The sequence below is a fragment of the Delphinapterus leucas genome, unplaced genomic scaffold (genome assembly GCF_059928025.1).
Source record: "Delphinapterus leucas isolate spDelLeu-1000000601 "Yukka" unplaced genomic scaffold, BTC_Dleu_Yukka2 spDelLeu_asBTCV2_sq25, whole genome shotgun sequence".
Classification (NCBI taxonomy): Eukaryota; Metazoa; Chordata; class Mammalia; order Artiodactyla; family Monodontidae; genus Delphinapterus; species Delphinapterus leucas.
In genome coordinates this window covers 4,230,893-4,255,183 of record NW_028322234.1, presented here as the reverse complement: position 1 = coordinate 4,255,183, position 24,291 = coordinate 4,230,893, and the positions used below count along the sequence as shown (strand labels likewise).

The following is a 24,291-nucleotide window of genomic DNA, read 5'->3' as shown; positions in this document are numbered from 1 at the left end:
GCTTGTTGTAAGAATTAAAATATGAGATATGTAAACCACAGCATGTGACAAAGAGTAAGTAATATTTGTTAGGTATTATCATTTCTACAGAAACATAGGAAATTAAATAAATGTTTGCCTAGACACTTTGAAGCTAGTCCTAAAAATTACCTTTAAAATGAATTATACCTGTTGGCTTGAACTGCATTAGAAAAGCCCCTTTAAATTTAGGTTCAAATTTCTACAGGGAAAGATGGATTAAAATATTTCAGTAGACTAAATATCCACTGATATTAAGCAAAAGTCAAAACTGTCCAGGGGCTCTCAGGCTGATAGGAGAGTGTTAGTGCGTATGACTTGTCCAGGTCGTACTCAGGTCTCTGAAAGCATTTCGAAACCATTGATTTGTCAGAGAAGCCCAAAGGAAGATTTTTTATATGAAATCTCCTAATATTTAAATGCTTGCTCAGAGGTTTTTTAATAATCATATGAGACAAACTTATTCTCACATCGGTTTTTATTAACTGAAGAATTCTAGGATAAATTATGGATTTGGGAACTCATAATCCAGCATTTAGATACATATAAACTGAAGGCTAATTTTGCTGAGAAAACAAACTAGGTTCAGCCTCTGTTACAAAGGATCGTTTTGATTTCCTTTTCAAATACTAGAATATATTTACAGCTTAAAAATTAGATGGAATAGAAGCCATTAAAATTGATGACATTGAAGGAAGGAAATAGTAGAAATATTTTCCAAATGCAGACCCAAGTTGAAAATACAACTTGTAACACCATCTGCATCAGTGCCATCTATTTTGTTGCCTAACACATATGTTAACATCATTGTCACTACTTTAATTTACACATCTCTCTTGAAAAACAACTGGATACTGAAGAGAATGCACGCCTCACCAGGCATGTGAGGCAGAAGTCTGGATGGTGCTAATCACATGTGGCCAAGAAGACGCTTTCTTATTTTCCATGAAGGAACTGTGTGTCTTAACACTATCATTAATCTACAAGGACAAAATGTGAATAGAATCCTTTGACTATTTTAGGGTGAAACTCAGCTATTACAGTGAAAAAAAAAGGAAATAAATGTGCTTAGGGTGGGGTGAGAAAAAGAATGCAACTATCTTAAATTGCCAAATGGCTGATTGGAATAATCATCAGGTACTGGCCATTCCTGGTGTTGTGTCTTCTCTTCTCCAGAGTAACAAACGCTCGTGAGATACTGAGTCTGAGGAGGTCACAGATGCCCACATTTCTCCTCATTGAGGAGGTAGCTGAGTTGGTTGGATGTGAATAAAATGCTCAGAAACAGAATAATTAAAACAATAACAAGACTTCCCTGGTGGTGCAGTGGTTAAGAATCCACCTGCCAATGCAGGGGACAGGGGTTCGAGCCCTGGTCCGGGAAGATCCCACATGTCGCAGAGCAACTAAGCCCGTACACCACAACTACTGAGCCTGCGCTCTAGAGCCCGCGAGCCACAACTACTGAAGCCCACAAGCATGAAGCCCGTGCTCCACAACAAGAGAAGCCACCGCAATGAGAAGCCCACGCACCGCAACGAAGAGTAACCCTGGCTCGCCACAACTAGAGAAAGCCTGCGTGCAGCAACTCAGACCCAACGCAGCCAAAGATAAATAGCTAAATTAATTAATTTTAAAAAATAAAATAAAATAACAACAGGTGCCCTATTATCTTTGCGGAAATGAAAGAGGCAAACAGATTTTCGCTCATTCTGTTTTTGTTTCTCAGGGGTAAATAAGCGGTAGCTGGCTTTGGGTAAGAGCTAGCTTTCCAGAGTGAGGAGGCTCACCCGAGAAAAGGCTAAGCTTTTCAGTAAAAAGGAGATTTAAGCTTCTTTTACTTCACAGCCTAATGTTTTTGTTAAAGTCTATTACAGTACCTAGGTCCCCAAATAATTTTGGGTTGAGTTATAGGAGCAGAAGGGGTAATAGGTCAAGAGTTATGAGGGTGTTTTCTCATGTAAATGGTGGTTTGATATTGTTGGTATGATACATATATTTACCTCGTTGTGTTATGATTAATACAGAGAGAGTGTATAGGGCGGTAATACTGTCTTAGCCCCTGTGAGGATAATAGTGATATTGGACTAGAAGAAAGATATTACTACAAATAGTTCTCTGATTAAGTTGATTGTTGGGGGCAGGGCTAGGTCTGTAAGATTTACTAGTAGTCATCATGTTGCCATTAGTGGAAGAAATGTTTGTAGACCACGGACTAAAATTATGTTTCAGCTATGAACACGCTGATAATTTGAATTTGCCAGGCAACATAATATAGACGATGTGAGGCTGTGGGTGATTATTAGGGCCCTAGTTCCTATGGAACTGGAAGGTGTTTGGGTAAGAAGAGCTACTATGACAAGTGACACGTGCTTAACGGAGGCGCATGTGATGAGCTAGTTTAAGTCTGTTTTGTGCAAGCAGATTGAGCTCATTATAATTAGTCCTTAGAAGGACAATATAAGGAATGGGTACCCTACATACTTTGCTAGGGGTTTCAGGATTATTGTGATTCGTAGCCACCATGTTTGCGTTGTAGGGCTGCAAGAATCATAGATCAGGCGATAAGGGCTTCTACGTGCATTTTTGGCATCATAGGTGTAACCCATAAAGGGGTATTTTTACTATAAAAGCCACTTTACACACTAATCGTGTGAAAATATGGGATCAAAAGTTAGATATTGTTTGGGCTCAGTACTGCATTGTTAAAAAGTTTAGCGAGCCTGTAGTATTTTGGATAGACATTAGTGCAACTAGAAGTGGAAGGGATGCCACTAGTGAGTAAAATAAAAAAGTAGAGTCCTGCATTAAGCCGTTCTGTTTGGTTTCCTCATCAAGTAATAATAACTAATGTTGGGACTTGTGTTGCTTCAAATCAGCTGTAGAATGGAATCATTTCCATGGCCTTGAATGTTAAGATTAAGAATATATGTAGTATGATTAATATAGTAATAGACAGTTTGTTTGCTTTTTTCCCAAGCCAGTGATTCTTTAGGTAGCTGGAATTGCCTAGCTCTGAGTGTTAGTGGTAAGGGTCATGCCGTTCGAGTTGGTAAAGGTGCTGACAGAGGGTCAGAGAAGATTAAAGTTAAGGCTGCTGTTAGAAAGGTAAAGACTAACAAAACTAATTAGTATGCTGTAGGTTGTGGTGTGAATTCAAATTATATTGCTTTTCGATAAACGTGTTAGTGGCATGAATATAATAGTTAGAACAGTAATTTTAACACTGGAGAAGGTTTGTATTTCGATGCAATCAGTGCCATAGGTGTTTGATAATATTCCTAGCAGGGATAACCTAGCGCAGCTTTTCAGGTTATGAATATTAGTCAGATGACGAGTATTATGCTAGCTAGAGTGAAATGGATATTTAGAATTATTAGGGTTGCTATAATGAATAATGATAATATTATTTCTTCCTGACATAGCAGAGAAGATATTAAGTGAGATCAATAAATTAATAGCCCTATAAGGGAAACTGTGAATGCTGGAATAATATTTATGTAGACAAAAGATACTCAGTAATTATGAGTTTAATCATAGTTTAACGAGACAAAATCATTTGTTTTCATTTAAACTAATTATCATATTTGTGTCATTCTGATCCCTTTTGAGTTCACTCACAGGCTATACTTACTGCTAGTAGTGAGATCAGGATTAGTGCTATGATGAGTATTGTTTTTAGGTTGCTAGTTTGGACTGCTCAGGGCAGGGGCCGAAGGGGGGCAATTTCTCTCGATCAAGGGGAGAAATGTAACGGCTACCAGGAAAATCTTTATGGAAAATCCTATGGGGTCAAATCCGCGTTTGTAAGGACTTGATTCTTCTGTATCTGTCTTTAGTAGGGGAAGTCAGAATTCGCTAAGTACAAGTAGTGAAGCTAGTACTATGTTTGTGGTTAATGCTATAAGGTTTATTATTCTTTTCAGATTGTACTAATTGACTGGAAGACAACTAATTGATACTAAAAGAACACACCCTCAACTCCATTTCACTGTACGGTAGAAACTAACACAACATTGTAAAACAACTCTACCCCAATAAAAGAAAAAACAGAATAGACCCTCATCAATAAATGGGGATGTATAGAAACAGCCATACTATGTCTACAAAGTGTATCAGGCAGTGGCTTCAAATCTGAAATGATTTGAAACTGTAGTTGGCACAGGCAGCAGACAATGAGGAAAAGTAGAGCCAATGATCATGTGTAGGCCATGGAAACCTTTGGTTATGAAGACTGTTGACCTGTGTACTCCATCTGAGATTGTAAAAGCTGTTTCATAATATTCTGAGGCTTGCAGTAGTGTAAAGTAAACTAGGGAGATTGTAATCAAAAGAGCTTGAGGAATATGCTTACAATTTCCTTCTATCAAGCTGTCGTGAGCTTGGGTAATAGGTACTCCAGAGGCCAGTAAGACAGGTGTTGAAAAGTGGTACTTCTAATGGATTTAGGGGGTGAATGCCTGTTGGTGGTTAGCAACCACCTAGTTCAAGTGTAAGGGCAAGACTTGAGTGATGAAAACCTCAGAAGAAGCCTATAAAAAAGAGAACCTCTGAAATAATAAACAGAATTATGCCATATCAACATCCTTTTTGAATGAAACTGGTGTGTGATGGCCTTGAAAAGTGCTTTCCCTGGTGATGTCTCATCATCATTGACATATTGTTAACATACTAGTTAATCAGCCCGAGGATAATAAAAAAGTTGAGTTAAAATGGAATCATATGACTAGATGGGATGCTAAGAGAAGGGCTAAGAGGGCTCCTGTAAGAGGTCAGGGACGAGGATTTACTATATGATACGCATGGGTTTGGTGAGTCATTAGGTGTCATTGTGTAGGTAGAGGCTCATTCACAGGGTGAGCACGTAAGCTTGAATAAGGGCTACTGCATATTCGAGAAAAGTGAGAAGAACAAGACTAATAAATATAATGAGGGCTGTGGGAGGATTCATGCTTAATAGGGAAAGGGATGCTCCTCTGATTAGGTGAATTAACAGGTGACCGTCTGTGATACTGTCTGTTAGTCATAGGGCTAGGGCTATTGGTTGGATAAATAAGCTAATAGTTTCAATAATTACTAGCATAGGGATAAGAGGGATTGGTGCCCCGGGTGATAGAAAGCGGCCTACAGATGCTTTTGCTTTATGGCAGAAGCCAGTGATCACAGTGCCTTCTCATAAAGGGACCACTGTGCCTAAGGTTATTGAAAGTTGCGTAGGGGCGCAAATGAGTTCAGTAAGAGGCCTAGTAAGTTTGTTGGCCAATGAATAAGGGACATAAGGATTAATGTTCTGGTTTGTCCTTTATAGTTCTGGATGTTCATTATTTGTTCTGACATAAGCTGAAGAAGTCATTGTTAAAGAGAAATTATGTGGTTATTAATCAGTCGGTTGAGTGCGGGGGAAAAATACCTGGAAACATAATAATTAAAAATAACAACAGTCAGCCCTAGTATCGTTGGGGTAATAAAAGAAGCAAATAGATTTTTATTCATTCTGTTTTTGTTTCTCAAGGGTTAAATAAGAGGTAGCTTTTTTTCTCGGTGAGAGCTAGCTTTCTAGAATGGAAAAGCTCAAAGAGAAGAAAGCTAGCTTTATCAATATCAGTATCAATATCAATACTTTGTACATACTCTTTGTATTTCTTGTATCAACCATCTGTAACTGATATTATCATTGCCACTGGCAGGGTCAGCACATCAAGGAGTCAAGATGTGGGGTCTGGGTGAAAAAGATACAGATGAAAATCTTTAACATAGACCATCTGAGATCTTTGCCTACCTCATAAAACTGTTTCAGCATTAAATTTTACATAAGAAATATTTTAGCAATGTCTTGATATATAGTTACTCTAAAATAATAGAGGATGTTACTGTTGGTATGGTTGTGGCTTTTATCTTTATCAAATAAAACCCGGTCCTAAATTTAAAGAGGTTCCAATTGAAATAGAGAACATTAACATGGAATGCAAGCAAATGAGAACCAGAAAAAAAAATATCATGAATAAAATTTCATTGTAGGATTTGACTACATTATTGATTGTTTTTATCATTATGAAATATGAACACCTGCTCTTTCGTGAATGTCAACTCTGGGCTGAACTGTGTTAGGCGCTTTACATACACAATCTCATTTAACCTCACTTAATCACTCTAAGGTAGGTATTACTATAATCGTCGTTGTAAATATGAGGAAATTGAGCTTAAATGAAGTTCAGTATTTTTCTCAAAGTCCCCCGGATGGTGGTGATGCTGAAGCTAGGACAGCAGGTATTGATCTCAAGCAGGTAGCAGGGTGTAAGGACTTCCCTCCTTCTGCCCCACTGGACCCCGCAGTACACCATCTAAATTTGTTTGGGCATATTTACACCATCTCTCTACTGTTATGTGTTTGCAAGAAACGATGGAGGTGGAGTGGCAGCTCATGTGATGGAAAGCGTAGAAAAAACTCAGTTCCACGTTTAGCCCCATGGATGTGGACCACCACTAGGGGTCAGGCTAATATTCAGGCATATTTCAGTATTTTTTGGCATAACCATAATGCACAAAACACAAAGCAGCACCTTAATTTGCTCCCCAATATCCAAATGTAAAACAGAACAGCTCTGTGGAAAAGTATTTGGTAGTTTCTTAGAAATTTCGACATAAACTTAACACACAACCCATTCTTTTTATTGCTGAATTGTATAATATATCCATTCATAAGTTGATAAGATGAAAAGCTCCAAAAAAATTAGAGATAAGAGCAGGCCAAGGGTGAGATAAGACTTTGACTCACGCTGTTTCCTTCCTAAAACATTCACCCCTACCCATATCCTGCTGTAGCAACCTCCTCCATCCCTTCTAACTACTTGTAAAAGATTTTGTCTCTGCTTCATGTCTCTTCATCCTCATATCATATTCAACCCTCAACCCACTGCAATCTGGCTTCAGCCCACATTATTCTACTGAAACTATTCTTGCCAACCTTGTTATGACCTCCTTTTTGTTACATGTAGTAGGTGTATTCCAGCCTTTATCTTTACTTCCTGTCTCAACACTTCTGGCCCTGTCGATGATTCCTTCTCTTATACTGATTCTCTTTCCATGTAATTAGTGATATTTTATACTTTTAATTTTCCTTCCACACCTATGGTTACTTCTTCACCAGCCTTCTTTCCGGGTTCCTCCTCCTCTGTCCATCTTTTATGTGCTGATACTACTTAGGCTCCTATGCAAGATCCACTTTTCCTTTTACTTGAAAGTGGGGTCAGAGGATCATCTGCATCAAAATCATGGAACTCTATTTGTCAAGCGTGTAGATTTGTGAGCTACATCCTATAACTACTCAGTAAGACTCTGGAGTTGGTGCCCAGGATTCTGAATTTTATCACACCTCCTGGGTAATTCATCTGACCCCAAAGTTTGAGAATCTCTTCAACATCTTCCTTGGGTAATATCATCCATTCCTAAATGCTCAATTACCATCCACCTGATAAAAGTTCTAAACTTTATATCTCTAGGTCACATCTCATTCCTGAGCTTCAAAATCCACAGGCCCAAATTTCTGCTAGCCATTTCATTTAGAGTCCTACAGAAACATAAAACTTTCTATGCCCCCAAATGATCTCACTACCTTCACTTGCAAACTTCTGTGTTTTCTATCTTTGGAAGTGGAACCAGCCACCACTGCTGCAGATTCCAGAAATCTAATTAGCTTCCCTGACCTCATATTCTCACCCTCCTCTACTTCCAAACAGCTGTGAAGCTCTCTCAATTTAATCTTCTAAAAAATGATGATTCCAGCTACTTCTCTCCATCAACACTTAGTGCTATTCTAGTTGAGGCCAGCATCATGTATCATCTGGAACCACTGTAGCAGATTCCAAAAGAGTCCCTCGGCCTCTAGACTTAGGCTCTCACCTAACCGTGATCTTTTCTTTACACTGAAATGACTTTTCTAAAATGTGAACCTGACCAGGCAGCTTCCTTATTTAAAACCTTACTACAGAATCCCGATGGTCTTAGAAGGATGTTCATGCTTCCATGGTACAACCTCAGCTTACTGCCTCAGTCTTATTTATTATCCCCAGTCCCTGTTTTATCTTTTAAGAATTCTAACTTTTAGTTAAATTTAACTTCTCTTCGAAGAACACCACATCTTCTTTTGTCTCCATACTTTCACATATTATGCTCACTGTGACTGAAAGATTCTTCTCCATCTCTTTGCTTGGCTGAATTCTACTAATACTTCAGGTATCACCTTCCATATCACTTTCCCTGGGAACTCTCTCTGACCAGCCCCCCCACCAAATTCAAATAAGAGGATCCTGCAGTGTGTGATTATAATACGCTGTACCAACCCCATCATAGCACTTATTATCGTGCATTTTAAGCTTCAGTTTACTTAACCTTTCCTGCACTAGACTATAAGTCTAATGGAGGCTGGAACCACGTGACCACAGCTTGGAATGTGCCACTATATATCTACTGAATGATTCAACAGGTGAATGACTTTTTAAAAAATAACCACAATCTAAAAAAAAGTGTTACAATCTTATATTTTCAGCTTTCATATAATCGAATTAAAATCAAGACTGGGAAATTACATTCTAGATCTTTAAATGATAATATGAACATTATTTTAATATAATATTTGAAGTTTTAAGAATACATAAGTATAAATTTATTAATATTTTAGGGAAAAGTATTAGACAGTGTTCACAATTCATAATTTCAGAGCCACCTCAGAATGAGCCATAATAAATTATATAAAATTCTTTTCACATATTTGGATATAAGAAATACCACTATAAGTTTTAAGCTATTTAATATTGTATTCCTATTTAATAGTACCACAAATTGAATAAAGTTCTTATTTAAATAGACATGAAAAAGAGTCTTGTTCAAGGTCTTTTATCCCTGTTTATTCACTTTCTCTGAATGAATGGAATTTGAAAAGCTATAATATACATTCCCTTATTTGAAAACATATTTTCCTCCTCTAAAACTCATTTTTTTACTCTGTAGATTTCAGGATGACCTCTTCACTGGCAATTTCAAGGTACTTCACTTACTTTTGCATGTGGGCTTTTTAAATAGAACCTGACCGCTTTGAACTTTTGTATTTGAAATCCAGAAAGCAAATTCTCCTAGGGTTCCACATTAGGATTCTTCAGCTAGAAGCTAAGACTGGATATGCATAAAATCATATATTCAAGCCCTAGAAGTCTGTTCTCATGCCTCCTCACTCAGTGGCCATTCCATAGCAAACTCAGCTCTGGACAGCTCCCTCAGAAATTCACCAAGGTGGGGGAATTCATCATAGATCCAATTCAAGGTGTTGTCACATTGCCACCTCATGACAAATCAGAGCTATGCAACTTCAGAGGACATTGGTATATCCACTGGGATACAGAAATTGATAACAGAGCTGGAAGGTTAATTTTTGCCTTCATATAAATGCTAAACAATTTTTAAAAATGCAAATAATGGAGTTTGGAAGACTGGTTCCTTCACTTACTAGTTGTGTGACCCTAAAGCAAGTAAGATAATGTTTTTTAATGAGCATATATCAAATTAAAAATAAAGTGTGGCTTAAGTATACCACAAATGACATCACACAGGTCCGAAATTGAGTTCTTTTCAAGGGCTGGTTTGTGAATTACATAAGAATATGAGATATAACTCAATATACTAGCATACTCCCTGGTACTGTACACCATTCTGGTTAGCACCAATGGCTCCCAATGACAGGACACCGCACTGCCTGGAAGAAAGTGTCATGATATCAAACAATAGGGCAGAACTCCACCAAGTAATACTGAATACTTTTATTAGGGAAACAGAAAAAGAAAAGAAAATATGAAATAGTGGCAGTTTCTTTGCACAAAAGCTGAGTAAAACTTGTTACCCTCAGGGTAGAAAAGTTTCTTCAATTGGGAAATCATACCCTGAGCTGAGAGTTTGGAACATTTGTTCACAAACCTATTAACTTTCCTATAGCTTCACATTAAACATCGCAACTAGTTTATTCCCATCTGGGCCAGTAGGCCAAATTCTACCCTGAATTTTTCATTCCTATGTTCCCTGTGGCTGTTATTACTGATCTGCACGCTCTTTCTCAACAAAAAGTGGCTTTACTCCTCCCTTTCTAATTTTCAGAAACATCTTTGTCATCCTTATGACCTTTCAGTGAGGGACATTCAGCATAAAGGGGAAAAAATATGTAAAAGCATCTTTGTGATGGTTGGCAGAAGATGTAAGAGCTGATATCTATGCCCTTGGGTGATTATGTACCCACTGGGGCTCCAGGTTTCTCATCTGCTCATCTGTGAAATCAGGAGAGTGATCATAAATACTATTATAAGTTTTTGTTTCTCTAACAAAGTAACTTTCATATACATTATCTCATTTAATCCTTATAACATCCTTATATCCCTATGAGGCAGATAACACACCCAGCAACATTTCATAATGGTATTATACAAATCCGCAGAGGTGAATATGAATCGCTGCGCCAGTCAAAAACTCTCATTTAAGGCTGGAGGGAAGATTACTTGTTAACATGCAACAAATATTTCCTGAGCACCTACTGTGTGTTTACCACTGTATCTACACAATAAGGATGGAGTAATGAACAAGTTAGAACACACCCCTGTCCTTAGCAAGCTTACATACGAGAGTGGAGAAAGACTATAAAGTAGGAAACCAGATAATAAACTAGATGATTTAGAGAGGGACATAGCACCGTGAAGATAATAAAGCAATATACAACTTGGAATGGATTTGAGGCAAATTGTGCCAGAAGCAGATTTTCTTTAAGTGGCTAAAACAAAGTTTAAAAAGCAAGTAACAATAAAAGAAAATGTTTCCGGTACAGGACCAGCAGTACAAAAAAATAGTGTACGAGTACCTGGATAAAACACCCGTTTTGCAATAGTGCAACTTTTAAGTACATATTGTTGACTGTCCACAGTCCATGCAGAGTTACAACTCCACTCTTCAACAACAACATGTTGACAGTTCCTAAAGAAAACTACTTAAAAAAAAAGGCATAACCCAGATGTTCCCTCATTTGACCAACTCCATCTAAGTTTAGATGTGCAGAAGGGCTTATTAGATATATCCAGAGTAAGCCACATGCAGCATGTTACTTGATCAATTTTTCTAAAATAAGGTTTCAGGACAATGACAGTAAGATAAGGGAAGAAAACATGGAGGAATGAAGTCCTAATTACTATACACGCATATTTTTTGACAATAGGGGGAAACCTTTTACAGATAAGTTACAAACAAAGAAAAGTCAAATAAACGATTTTGTACAAGAAATTTAACACGTTCTGTACAATGTGTTCACTTTGCTGTCATCTGTACAAACTCTTCTTAGTTTACTTGGCCATCACCGTCAATATCTGCTTCCCTGACATTTCATCAACCTCTTCATCTGTTAACTTCTCTCCAAGGTTTGTCATCACATGGCGGAGCTCTGCTGCACTAATATAGCCATTACCATCCTCATCAAACACAAGGAATGCTTCTCTAAGTTCTTCTTCACTGTCTGTGTCCTTCATTTTTCTTGCCATCATTGTCAGAAATTCCGGGAAGTCAATTGTGCCGTTACCATCAGCATCCACCTCATTAATCATGTCCTGTAACTTCTTCTGTGGGATTCTGCGCAACAGACCTCATTACAGTTCCCAACTCCTTTGTTGTTATAGTTCCATCACCATCCTTGTCAAATAGTGAGAAAGCTTCTTTGAATTCTGCAATCTGCTCTTCAGTCAGCTGGTCAGCCATGCTGCAAGCGCTACCGGTCTCCGGGACTCGACTACTCAAGCACTCAGCTCGCTTGCTCCACTCGGACTAATTCTGTTCTGCTACTTTAATAGACTTATTTTATGCCTAACAGAAACTCAATACATGGTTGATGAGTAAATCTCCAATCAGAATTCATCCCTCCATTACCTCTATGCCTAAGGAACAGAGTCTGAATCTGTTGTAACAATACTCCCTGTGTGGAAGTCTGGAAAGAAAGTAGAAAGATTTTTGACAAGGACAAAGAAACAGATTTGAGAGATTCCAGAGAAAGAAGCAAGGACCACGATGATGAGGGGGAGGTGAAATTTTGGGGGGATTCTGGGTGGGTGCAATGAGGAAGGAGGAAAGTTCCAGAATGATGGCCAGGTTTGGCGTGAATAAATGGCTAAACTATCAGTTCTCCCAAAAGAGGGTTACCTGATTTATAATGTTTGACACATCCCTTATCACACAAAAGTGCTCGATTGCTTGAATTGTTTTGAATAGTATGTTTTCATTAGTGCTAATAATGAAAACATAATTAAAAGCATGTTTGTAGTGAGAGGCAATAAGTTCATTCTTGCACATGACAAATTTAAAGTTCTTATGGGACCACTAAGCAAAGAGGTCCCATTGCTTGCTGGATATATACGAATGGAGCAGATGGGAAATAGGGTCTAGATTTGTAGATGTGATGCTGATGAGGTTATTGAAAGCAACACAGTATAAAGAGAATACGTAACCTGAGAAGAGAAGGAGTCAGACATTGGAATATCAACATTTAGTGAAGCGATAGGTAACTATGATGAGAGAGGGGTGGAATAGCCAAAGGTGTAGGAGAAAGACCAGGGCAAACTGGTTTCACAGAATTCAAGGTGGAAAAAAAATCATGTAGAAGAGAGTACTCAACTGTGCATTTCACTGGATATAAATTTTATATCAATTTAAAAAACCACTTACCCTCAGACATCCTTTACTAATTTGTTTTGGCCTAGATTGTTTTGCTTCTAAAGATTCACTGCCTCTGTTGGAATGTTGAAACAGCAGCCTCCAGTGGTTATGGTCATGGAGAACTACGATTTATGGACTAGGTATGGTTTTTTCACATAGTACATGCTCAACAAAGTGAGTTGAACTAAATTAATTGTTCTTCAGTCACAACGAAACAAATGCTTTGCGTGACGCTCTCTTAGGGCAAAGAACATTGGCTTAAAGTGAAGATCCTGGGATTATGCTGGTAAAACAGTCAAGACTGTTTGCTTGAAATACTGATCCATGGTCCAATCGTTGTTTGCTGGCTGCTGTGGCAATCTGAAGCTCACAAGATCAGCATCTTTGCTCTCCCTTCCCCTCAATTTTTGGTTGTTATGGGAGGGACAGCAAGCCAATAGTTATGCTTAGCTCTGAGTATATGATCAATTATTTCTTTCTTCATAGTATGCTTTCTTAAAAAGCCAAAAAGTGCATTTTTACCCTAACAAGCCTTTTAAAAGTTGCTCATAGTGTGCCACTGACAACAATAGTCCTAAATTTCAATTTCTACTCCACCTCTCAGACTTGCTTTATCTTTTTTAGATCTTTTCTTCTCATCTGATGAGAACATGTTTTTCCAGACCTCAAGAATCTTGAGAACTCCACTGAGTCCACAACACCAGGCACTGGGGTCTTGCAGAGGCGCACAGTTACTAAACAGTTGCTGACCCTTCCTTATAGCTCTCTATCACTTTCTTGTTTCCACTCGTCCGACTTCGGAGCTCTCTTGAAAGCCCATCTCCCTTAAGCTACATTAAGCCCCTCTCAATTCCACCCAACATTTTTCAATGGCTCCCTGCTTCCTTAATCTCTACTTCCCATCTATTCCCCTGGTAAAATTTAGCTTCTCTAAATTGTTCACTTATGTTTTGCATTGACATGCCTTATGTCCAGTCATTTCAGTGAAAGGAAATATCCTAAAAGGGAAGGATTCACCAAGAAGAATGAGGACCATTGATGGATTATACTTTTGCGTGTGTCTTTGAAATTCCAAATTCATCTTCATTTTCAGCACGTGGTTATATCATATGATGAAGTGAAATATCAATATGTTAAAAAATATAATTTTGCATTTGTGACGAAATCTAATTTATTAAAGTTATATTTCTATACACACACACACACACACACACACACACACACACACAAATGGCTATGTTCACAGTTCCCTAAATCTACCATATTTTAGAAATGTAAACATTTTTATATTGGTAGCTACATTACCCCACTGTTTTACTTATTTTACTTAAAAAAAAAAAGAAAATATTTGCCTTCTTGTTAAAGGAAAGCTATGTAAGGAAAAAAACGTTACTTTAAAACTATAAAAAGATATATCAGAAGAAAAAGAAGTATGAGAGGCATCTAGGAATTTCAGAGTTCTCTCATGGGCATGGTGAAGTGAACACTACAATCAAGTTAGAGTTCTACCACATACTATTCCTATGTTTCTGGAAAAGTCATGGAGTCTATATTCATGATCCATAGGGACGCTGTCAGAACCAACAAGATAACCTACCTAAAATTGCTGTGTGCTCTTATGTTCTCCCAGAATTGTAGTGAATGGGAATTATTTGGATTGTGTGGAAACAAGTATATAAAGCAAGCTCCAGAAGAATTCTGTTTTCTTTGTTTTTCTGATCAGGTTCGATACTATGATCAGATGCATTATATAACCTCTAAATGCTCTTGTCCACTGTAGAATATAACTAAGTACTTCTATTCAAAACCAAGTCATGTTACCCATCTGACTATAATAACTCACACACTGGGTTGGCCAAAAGTTCCTTCGGGTTTTTCCGTGGATGTTACAAAAAACCCAAAGGAACTTTCTGGCCAACCCAATATTTTGAATTGAAAAATCTTTGGATTAGAATGCCTACGTGCCAATAACTCTAGCCATTGGTGTTGACATATAAAATGAAGGTAAATGCAGCATCTTTCTTACACATTTCACTACTGCTTAGCAAATGGCCCACAAAAGGAGTATAATACATATACTAAATTTGATGGCATAAATCAACGGATAAATGAATGACCGAATGAATGACATACAGAAGCTACGGCACGTTGAGGCAATGAATGCACTGAGTGACTGACGGGAGTCATGGGGTTGTGAGGTTGCTGGGAAGTCCACCTCACACTTCACATCTGGCAAACCATCACTCATTTTTGAAGCCCCAACAATGAAAAAAATCTTCCAGCTACACAGCTTCTGAACCTCAGGCAGGACTGCTCACTCAGAACTATGTCTATCCCTCCTTAAGATCACCTGCCATGCTGCACGACAACTGGCACTGGCATTTGGCCTGTTAGACCACAGACCCCCTGGAGGAGGAGCTGTGCATTTCTGAACACACAGAGCCTGGGACCGTGCCTGACACACACAGGAGGTCTTAACAAGAAAGTAAAGAGTTAGTTGAATAAAAGAGGACTTTACATTTCACTTGAACTCCTTACTGAATAAAGACAATGATTTACTCTTCAGGGGAAAAAAAAGAAAACGAAAAACCCATCAATTAAGTAATAAGCTCAGTAGAGTTGGGAAGGAAAAAGAGTAAAACAGGCAATCATAGCAGAGCTGAAAAGCAGACTCGACCATTTATTCTTCTTCTGCACTTAAAACATTTGAGAATGCCATTCTCAGAAAATTACTATAAACGTTCTCATTTATATAATAGGAGAAGCCAGTGCGTGTTTTCCTTCTGTAATTACGGTTATCCAAGAAATCCCATTCAGTGCACTCCCCCCACCCCTTTCCTTCCCAAAACCACAAAGATTCTCAATTACCATTTAGTAGGTTTCCTTGTATATGGGCACTAGACGATGAGAAAGTAAGTTCTACCCCTTCCTCCTTCGAGCATAAATAAAATGAGGGCAGGGGTTTCTCATTTACTTTGTTCTCTGCTCCTTCCTCAGCACTTCGAACTGTACCTGGCACAGAGCAGATACTCAATAACTAACTGTTGCTTGAATGACTGACTACATATTTGATAATAAAGTCATAAATCCTCTCAGCTGAAAAATCTTTGTTTTCCATTCTTAGTACTTGCTTTTTTTTTGGCATGATATCTAAATGTAACCAAAGAAAGCTAATAGAAAAAATTTTAAAGATACCTATAAATTTTTTATACATATTCTTCATTCATTCTCTTTACTCCAATTTAAATCTGAAAATTCATATTAAGCAGCCAGAAGCGTCCTAACTAAACTCAAGAAAATGGAGGCAATGTCTTCAGATTTAATGATTTTAAAATCAGTGTGTGAGTTGACTAAATTTGTTTATAGCATTTTTTGTTGAGCAGGAAGTTTTAAGCATATTTCTTAATGCTTTCATTGTGCAACTTAACTTTTTTCCACTGTAAACATATAAAAATGTAAATATGCAGTGAATCCATAGATGATCTGAGTCCTCTTAGTTCACTCTGCCTTCCCACAGGTGTGTATTCCTCTAGCACTAATCTTTGAATTATATTCAAAGCAATCCTGATCAATATAGAAGTCCTGAACTTAACTACTTCGTTACTGCAGAGTTTACAGAGGTGAATTCTGGGTGAAATTTCTAAATCATGCCTTGTTACCACTGGAGATATTAAGTATAGGGCAATTTACCCTGTGTCGCCATACATTTCACAAAGCTGCTAAGTTAAACACATTGCAAAAATAACTGCAAGGGCAATTTTAAAATTTCTAAACATTTAGAATATTTCAAATAGACTAAAACTTACCTAGGGGAAAAAGTAATGTATATTCATATATTCACCACACCACAGATTCAGTTTGCCAAATTTGCCTCAAAACTTTTTGTTTTTAATGGACTAGGTATTCACAGATATAGAGATATAGCTAAAGCTTTCTGTGAACTGCTGCTCAATCTCCCACATCCTCCCCCACCTGCCCTTTCCCAGGCACTCCCTCGAATGACTTTGGTGATTATCATTACTGTCCATATTATTCTTTTACAAAATATTTCTCCCTAAACAATATTTGCAATATTTTCCCTGTTACTTTAAACTTTATATAAACTGTATTTACAATATGCTCAACATAGAATAACACCCGATAAATGCTGTTAGTCTTTTTGTCTTTTTGCCATGGCATATGCTTTTTTTTTTGTCTCTTGACACTGCATTTGAGGTTTACTATGTTGAGACATGTAATTATGATTAATTCCCTTTAGCTGTGTCACTGGGCTCTAATCAAACCACTCCTGTCTGAAAGCATCTTTTTCTTTCTTTCGCCCAGCAGCTCCTGGGATCCAGCCACCAGCTCAGGAATGCCTCTCTCCCAAGACTACTTCCTTTGACCTTGGTTTTTTAAAACACTTTGTTGGTATAGAGTGATTTTTTCTTGTAATTTAAACAGGCCTAGCATTACTGTTTCCATTTAATGGACATGAGATAATTTAGAGGTTTTAAAGTGATTTTATGTATAGACCATGTAAACTGAATAAATAAATACATGAAAAAACAAGTAAAAGAAAGACCTTGTAATAAACATTATGTACTGTATTTAATGTTTTAATGCAAATGATTCCATAATTAAGTCTGTATATGTTTCCCTGCTCACATACTAGGGAGTTTTTCTAAAATCACAGCTAGTAACAGAACTGCTAGGTTAAAAATGGGTACAATTTTACTTACTAGATACTACACAATTGTTCTGCAAATTAGGCTTATCAAGCTATGCAAAAGACAACAGGGTCTAAAAATGTCCCTTTCTAAACACCCTTACCAACATTTGGTATTGTAAGAATTTAAAATATTTTACCGATTTCCTAGATCTCCTTGTTTCTCATATATTTCACCAATTTCTAGTGAAGTTGAACATCTTATCCATTCTTTATCCATCAGTCCAGTATGGTCCCTTCTAGAAATTGCCTGCTTCGATCCTCATTTGTCCATTTTCCTATTAGTTACTGTCCTGCTAATTTATAGAAATTCTTTATAAATATGAAATATTGATCCTACATTGTTTACATGTGTTGCAAACATCTACTCCCAGTTTGTGACTTGGCTGTTTATAGTGATTTTTATTGAACAGGATATTTTTATGTGGATCAATGTGTCAACTCTTTTATTCAAGGTTTGAATTTTATATTTCATTAAACAACCTCATTCTTATTTTAAGTTTATAAGAAATCATCTTACATTTTATTTTTAAAATTTTAATATTTTATTTACATAATTAGGTATTTAACCTAAATGCAACAGATATTTTTATATTTGAATGGTATAGATTTTTTTTTCTATATGGATAACATAGTACTTCCAGGTTAGTTATTTACCAGTCCATTTTTTTCTTCAGTGATCTGTAATGTCATCTCTATTATGTATCACGTTTACATTCACATGCAGGCAACAGCATTCTTTCCCTGGCTTAAAAAATCTAGATCAAGAGGACAGTAAGTTGTTTTAGTCAGCTCAGCCTGCCATAACAAAATGCCACAGGCCAGGTGTCTTAAACAACAGACATTTATTTCTCACAGTTCTGAAGGCTGGGAAGTCCAAGATCAAAGTGCCAACAGATTCAGTGTCTGGTGAGAGCTGATTCCTGGCTACAGAGGGCCTCCTTCCAGCTTGTGGGTAGCCTTTCCTCCATGTGTGCTTGTGGGGAGGGAGTTGACTCTCCTGTCTCTTCTTCTTATGAGGACACGAATCTCATCATGAGGGCATCACCCTAAACCTAACTACATCCCAAAGGCCCTCCAACCATCACACTGGGGGTTAGGGTTTCAATATATGCATTTCGAGGGAGCACACAAAACACTGAGTCTGTAACATAGGTGCTCAATAAGTGCTCTTTGATGCATCAAAAAGTAATTTAGGGCTTCCTTGGTGGCTCAGTGGTTGAGAGTCCGCCTGCTGATGCAGGGGACACGAGTTCGTGCCCTGGTCCGGGAAGATCCCACATGCCGCGGAGCGGCTGGGCCCGTGAGCCATGGCCGCTGAGCTTGCGCATCCGGAGCCTGTGCTCCACAACGGGACAGGCCACAACAGTGAGAGGCCCTAGTACCGCAAAAAAAAAAAAAGTAATTTAAACTGATTCTCTGCAGCAGCCTATTACTGAAACATCTTTTAAATCATCTTTCCCCTCTATGAATACAGAGCTAACCCTAGCTATAGAGGAGCCACATCATTTGGGTATTTAGCTTATAATATTCTAATTGTACACATCTAGGGAGATAAAGAGAGAAGGAGAGAAACAAGAATTTAAGTAGCCTGAGTGAGTCTGCCTGCCCTTCCATGCACTAAATATAACCAGGAGGGTAGTGAACAGGGAGACACAAATTAACTGTGCCTACAAGGTATGTCGGTCCCTGGAACCTCTCTCAGAGTAATCAGCTTGCAGTGTGTGCAGTGTGGTTCTAGTTTGAAGATATGTATTTTTCATATACGTATTTTACTTCATAGAATTGTACACAAATCTACTTACGCTGCACTTTATGTCAAACTTAACGGATTTCTAAAGGCATTTTTTTACTATACATAGTTTCTGCCCTAAGTGCTGACTAAACCCTAATTGCTGAGGCAGACACTACTCCACCGTAATCAGTGTGTCAACAGAACATCAAAATACTCTTCTTCTTTAAACAAGAGGTCAGATAAAAAGAGAAGTTTCTAGTCTTCACTCACAGGTGAACCAAGAGGTGCAGGGATAAGAGTGATTTCTGAGATAAAGCCAGCATGAAATAGAAAACTAGTGAGGATGTGCTGTATAGCAAGGGGAACTCTACTTGGTGCTCTGTGGTGACCTGGATGGGAGGGAAATCCAAAAGGGAGGGGAATATGTGTATACATATGGCGGGTTCACTTCACTGTGCCGCAGGAGCTAGCACAGCATTGTAAAGCAACTATACCCCTGATTAAAAAACAAAAATAAAAACAAAAAACCCCAGCATGTCTTAGTTTCCAAGGTAAACACAGGTATACCAGGACCCTGAAAACCTGGAAACAGAGCCTCTGTCCACCAGCAACAACTGGGCAACAACAACTTGGCCCTTTCCTCCTGGAAGAAGAAATGAGTTTGCTGACACTGTGTTTGTTTCAAGACCCAGAAAGTGCCAAATACTATGAAGTCACAGAAATGAACATGACACGTTATGGTGGAAGCTCTTCTCAAAAGATGGCAGACACATTGAATAGAAAAGGGTTTGGCTGTACCAAGAAGCGAGTTTCTCAAAGCTACAGAGAGAATGACTTTGCAGGGACAGTGGCATTGCTGAGAAGGTGATTCCCTTAGGAACACTGTTGACAAACAAAGCTTTGCTGATAGTGGCTACACCTGCCAATTCTCTGTGTGGCTAACTCACTTCTGATAACCTTTTATATCAGCTTGTTATGTCAGGAACTTAATCCAGCCCAGCAGTGGTTTTGTGGTGCTGTCCAGACAAGCTATTCTCACCTGAAATGCTTCAATGGCTGTATCTATCCAATGGCAAGGAAAATTAGAATAATTTTCCCAACAATTTATTGTACCATAGTAATAGTTTACCTGAGGAACTGGGAGCAGAATTCATTCCCCATTCTTTAAAGCATGATTACTTTCTGAATCAATCACAGGATATTAGCTCTTCTAGGTATCTCAGAGATTACCAAGTCCCATAACTTGGATAAGAATCTGCAAAGGAGAGGCACTGAGTAGTCCACAGTCGCAACGCTAAGAGGCAGAGCTGGTCTTAAACACCGCTTTCCTAAATCTTTGCATCCTAGATCTTCCCTCAGCATTTGCATCCACAAAGCCAAATGCCAATAAGCTAATCAGGATCCTATCAATGCAGCTATTTTCTTGCTTAAACAATTTACTACTTTAAGAGACTAGAGGCCTAAAACTTTGTGCTCCTAAGAGCTTAAATGGAATGACACAAGAAAAAATCTGTATAACTGGGGTTATCTGTAATGTTCTTTTTTTAAAGTTAAAGTTAAAAAAAAAAAAGGAAAGAAAATGGCCGTAATTCTTCTCCACTGACTAGGTTTACTTGGGGTTGGTTATTATTTCAGAGTAGCAGGTTTTAAAGGGACAGTCAGGTCTCAACGGCATGAAGAAAGGTGCACAATTTTTTCTGAAGCTCATCAAATTAATAATGACAATAATAATAAGACTAATAATATGATAGCTAGCTTTTATTGAGTTTGTGGGTTTCTTTTGTTTTTTTGGTTTTTTTTGGCCACACCACACAGCATGCGGGATCTTAGTTCCCAGACCAGGGATTGAACCTGTGGCCCTTGCAGTAGAAGCACAGAGTCCTAACCATTGGACTGCCAGGGAATTCCCTATTGAGTTCTTATTAGTATCTAAGTTCTATTTATCATTTAATCCTCATAATAAACTATATGGTAGATATTATTTACCTATGAGAAAACTGAGGCATAGAGGAATTTTAAACCTTATGGAGGAAGGAATTGAATCTAGGAATGCCTCCTTAAAAATCACAACCTTAATCATTCCTTACTGAGATGATCCTCTTACAAAGATAGGGAGATGGACTTCAGAACTCTCATCGTCTTTTCTGGATTTAGAATTTTAGTTCACAAAAGGTGAATCTGCTACCTGGTTTGCTGGTACCCTCAAAGAGTTAATGATCCTTCCAAGGCAGAAATTCCCTGGAAGGGAGTAATTCACAGCCTGGGGAAATGCAGACCAGTACGTATAACATGGTAAGCAAATGAGTTCTTTCTATTGCAGTGTCGAGGCTGACACATTACATAGGATCCTCTCTGCATCCTGTGGATAGCAGCATCTATATAATATACTCAAAATAAATAAGGCTTTGAGTGTATGGGAAAGATAATCACAATTCAATTTACACAGAGACATGAATCGTCTACTGTACGTTACAGTGACTGCTCAACTTCTCAAAGAAAACGTTCGTTCTTCTTCTTTCCCAAAGAGCATCTTGCTCATCTACTAACTTCATATTTTCAAATACAGCTGTTTCCCTCTCAGAGGTCAGAAATGCCACCACACATACTGGATCCCCTTGAAGGGATCAAGAGAGAGTCAAGTTCTCAAAAGTGCCTCATGAGCACAAGAAGAAGGTCCAAGTAGTGTATGAAGGGGGATGAGACAGTTTCCATTCTCTTGAAAGATGGCTACTCTCAACTGTAATGGATGGTCAGAGAGTTGCTGGTGAAGAGGGACCGACACACTGCTGCGGCAAGGCACACAGGTGCAGAGTTTTGGAGTATCTACAGGAGAGCCTTCCATCCCTCAGAGCCAACAGTATGGCAGTGATTCCAAACATACAGGCAAAGCTCCACCCTCAAGGCCGTATTACACGTACGTGGCTAAAAATGGAAACTTTCCTACTGTCCCAAAATGGGGACGCTGTTAAACACATATGGTGCATTCTCGTTAAGGAATACTATGTGGTCACCAAAGACCACACTTAAAAAGCACAAACAGTAAAAGATAACAATAAATATTAGATTCTACTACTTTTATAAGTTTTGTAGTTTTAACTCATTCTCTCCTTTTTTTCTCTCTCTTCCTTTCCTTTCCTTTTCTTCCCCATTAATTCAAACAAAAAACTACATTGGAGATAGTGTGGTAGGGAATATACCAAAACGATGAAAGGAGCTCTCTGTGAACTGGTCATCATTATTTCACTTTAAAGAGGGGAAATGTAAGGATCAAAGCGGTCCAATGTCTTTGACCCTGGTGTACAGTACTGGTAAATTGGGGTGATATAATACCATGCTGCTTCACACCTACCCACTGAATTTAACACCCCCCACCCATTCCTCAGTTGTGAAATGATGACGTTTCTGATCTCTTCAAATGCTGGTGTAAAGGGGTCCAGACACATATGACTGTGAGACTTACATGTTCTTACCATAAAAAGTTCACCAAGTTAAACGTATTATAATTTCAGAAGTCATATTATTAGAATTAAAATTATCAGGTCTTTAGTGTGTATATTATAAAAACAAGTTCTAGTTGAAATGAATTATTTTAAATTAATGAGCAGACCTGAAAATCCATTTTCATTCATTCACTCATTTGCCATATATTTATTGAGCACCTTTGGTGTCCCAGGTCTTGTGCCTGACTCCAGGAATATAAAAATTAATAACATAGGCCCTACTTTCAAGAAGATCAATGTCAAGTGAAACATGATATACACACACACTAAAGTTGCACACACATGCTATGGTAATTATAATGATAGGGATAGTCCCAGGTATGAGTTAGAGAGGCATGAAGAAAAGTAACAGCCTGTGAAGGATTCCTGAAGAAAAGAAGGGAATGCCTTAGTCAAATTATATAGTATTAATAGAGATATCTAGGGGGACAGGGATAAGAAAGAACATGCCAAAGAGCTGGAAAACACTGAGTTCAAAGTAAAGAGAGACAAAGGATGAACTTTTCCACCTGGAGCAGATGACAGCAAAACTTGTTCACCAGTTATAGTTCAGATGTGAACCACTACAGGGAATTGACAAGATAATCAAATTAATGCTTATATTCATCTTTACCATGTATTTTCCATAGCTGCTAGAGCTCTCCAATGGTTATATAAAAGATGGCTTTAGTGGGACAAGCCATGTTCCCCTGCCCAAGTACAACAAACCAATTTGTGTAAGACATGCCTTGAATTAGGGAAGTGGTGACAGGGATAGAGAAGGAAGAACAAATTTAGAAATTAAGTAGATTAATCTATATGATCAAGGTATGGACCATCCCAATATACACACAACCTCAGGATTTGCATACTATTTCAGGGAGTCAAATAATTTAAAGCTCATCCTAAGTGTCTATGAATACTCAATTAAGAATGCTTCATCTATAATAAGTAAAACTGTGATGAATACCTGTGGAAATTAATTTTCACTTCAAACTATCAAACTACCATTGCTGTTAAACACCTACAATGAAGACTGGCCTACTTCTCAAACTGATTCAGTGAAATTTTATTTTAGATATGGTTTATTAGGGGGCTTCCCTGGTGGCACAGTGGTTGAGAGTCCGCCTGCCGACGCAGGGGACACGGGTTCGTGCCCCAGTTCGGGAAGATCCCACATGCCGCGGAGCGGCTGGGCCCGTGAGCCATGGCTGCTGAGCCTGCACGTCCAGAGCCTGTGCTCTGCAACAGGAGAGGCCACAACATTGAGAGGCCTGTGTATCGCAAGAAACAAACAAACAAACAAAAAATGCACATGCCTTTTGACTCAGAAATTCCGCCTCTAGGAATTTTATTCTAAGGAAAAATTGGAAATTGGCACAAAGATATGAAACACAGATGAATTCATTTTTGCAGAATTATGGAAAGAGGGGTAAGACGACTAGGTAAAAAGCCAGAAAACTGCAACAGGAGTTAGAAAGCTAAATCATGGTACATCTGTGGGATGGAGTACCTTGCAGCTTTTTAAATTGTGGAAGAATATTTTTAATGACATTCAACGTCTCTGATGTTGGATTACATTTCTGCATGACTGTTATACTTCAAAGAAAAGGTTACTCTAAAAA

The 24,291-nt window shown here is 38.2% G+C and overlaps 1 long non-coding RNA gene and 1 pseudogene across 4 annotated transcripts in view; both read right to left on the bottom strand.

Moving 5' to 3' along the window:
• LOC149744048 (uncharacterized) overlaps positions 1–24,291 on the bottom strand; it is a 79,431-nt gene that overhangs the window by 24,948 nt on the left and 30,192 nt on the right. The gene's annotated exons all lie outside the window — the stretch shown is intronic.
• Positions 5,897–12,750, bottom strand: LOC149744049 (calmodulin pseudogene; annotated as a pseudogene).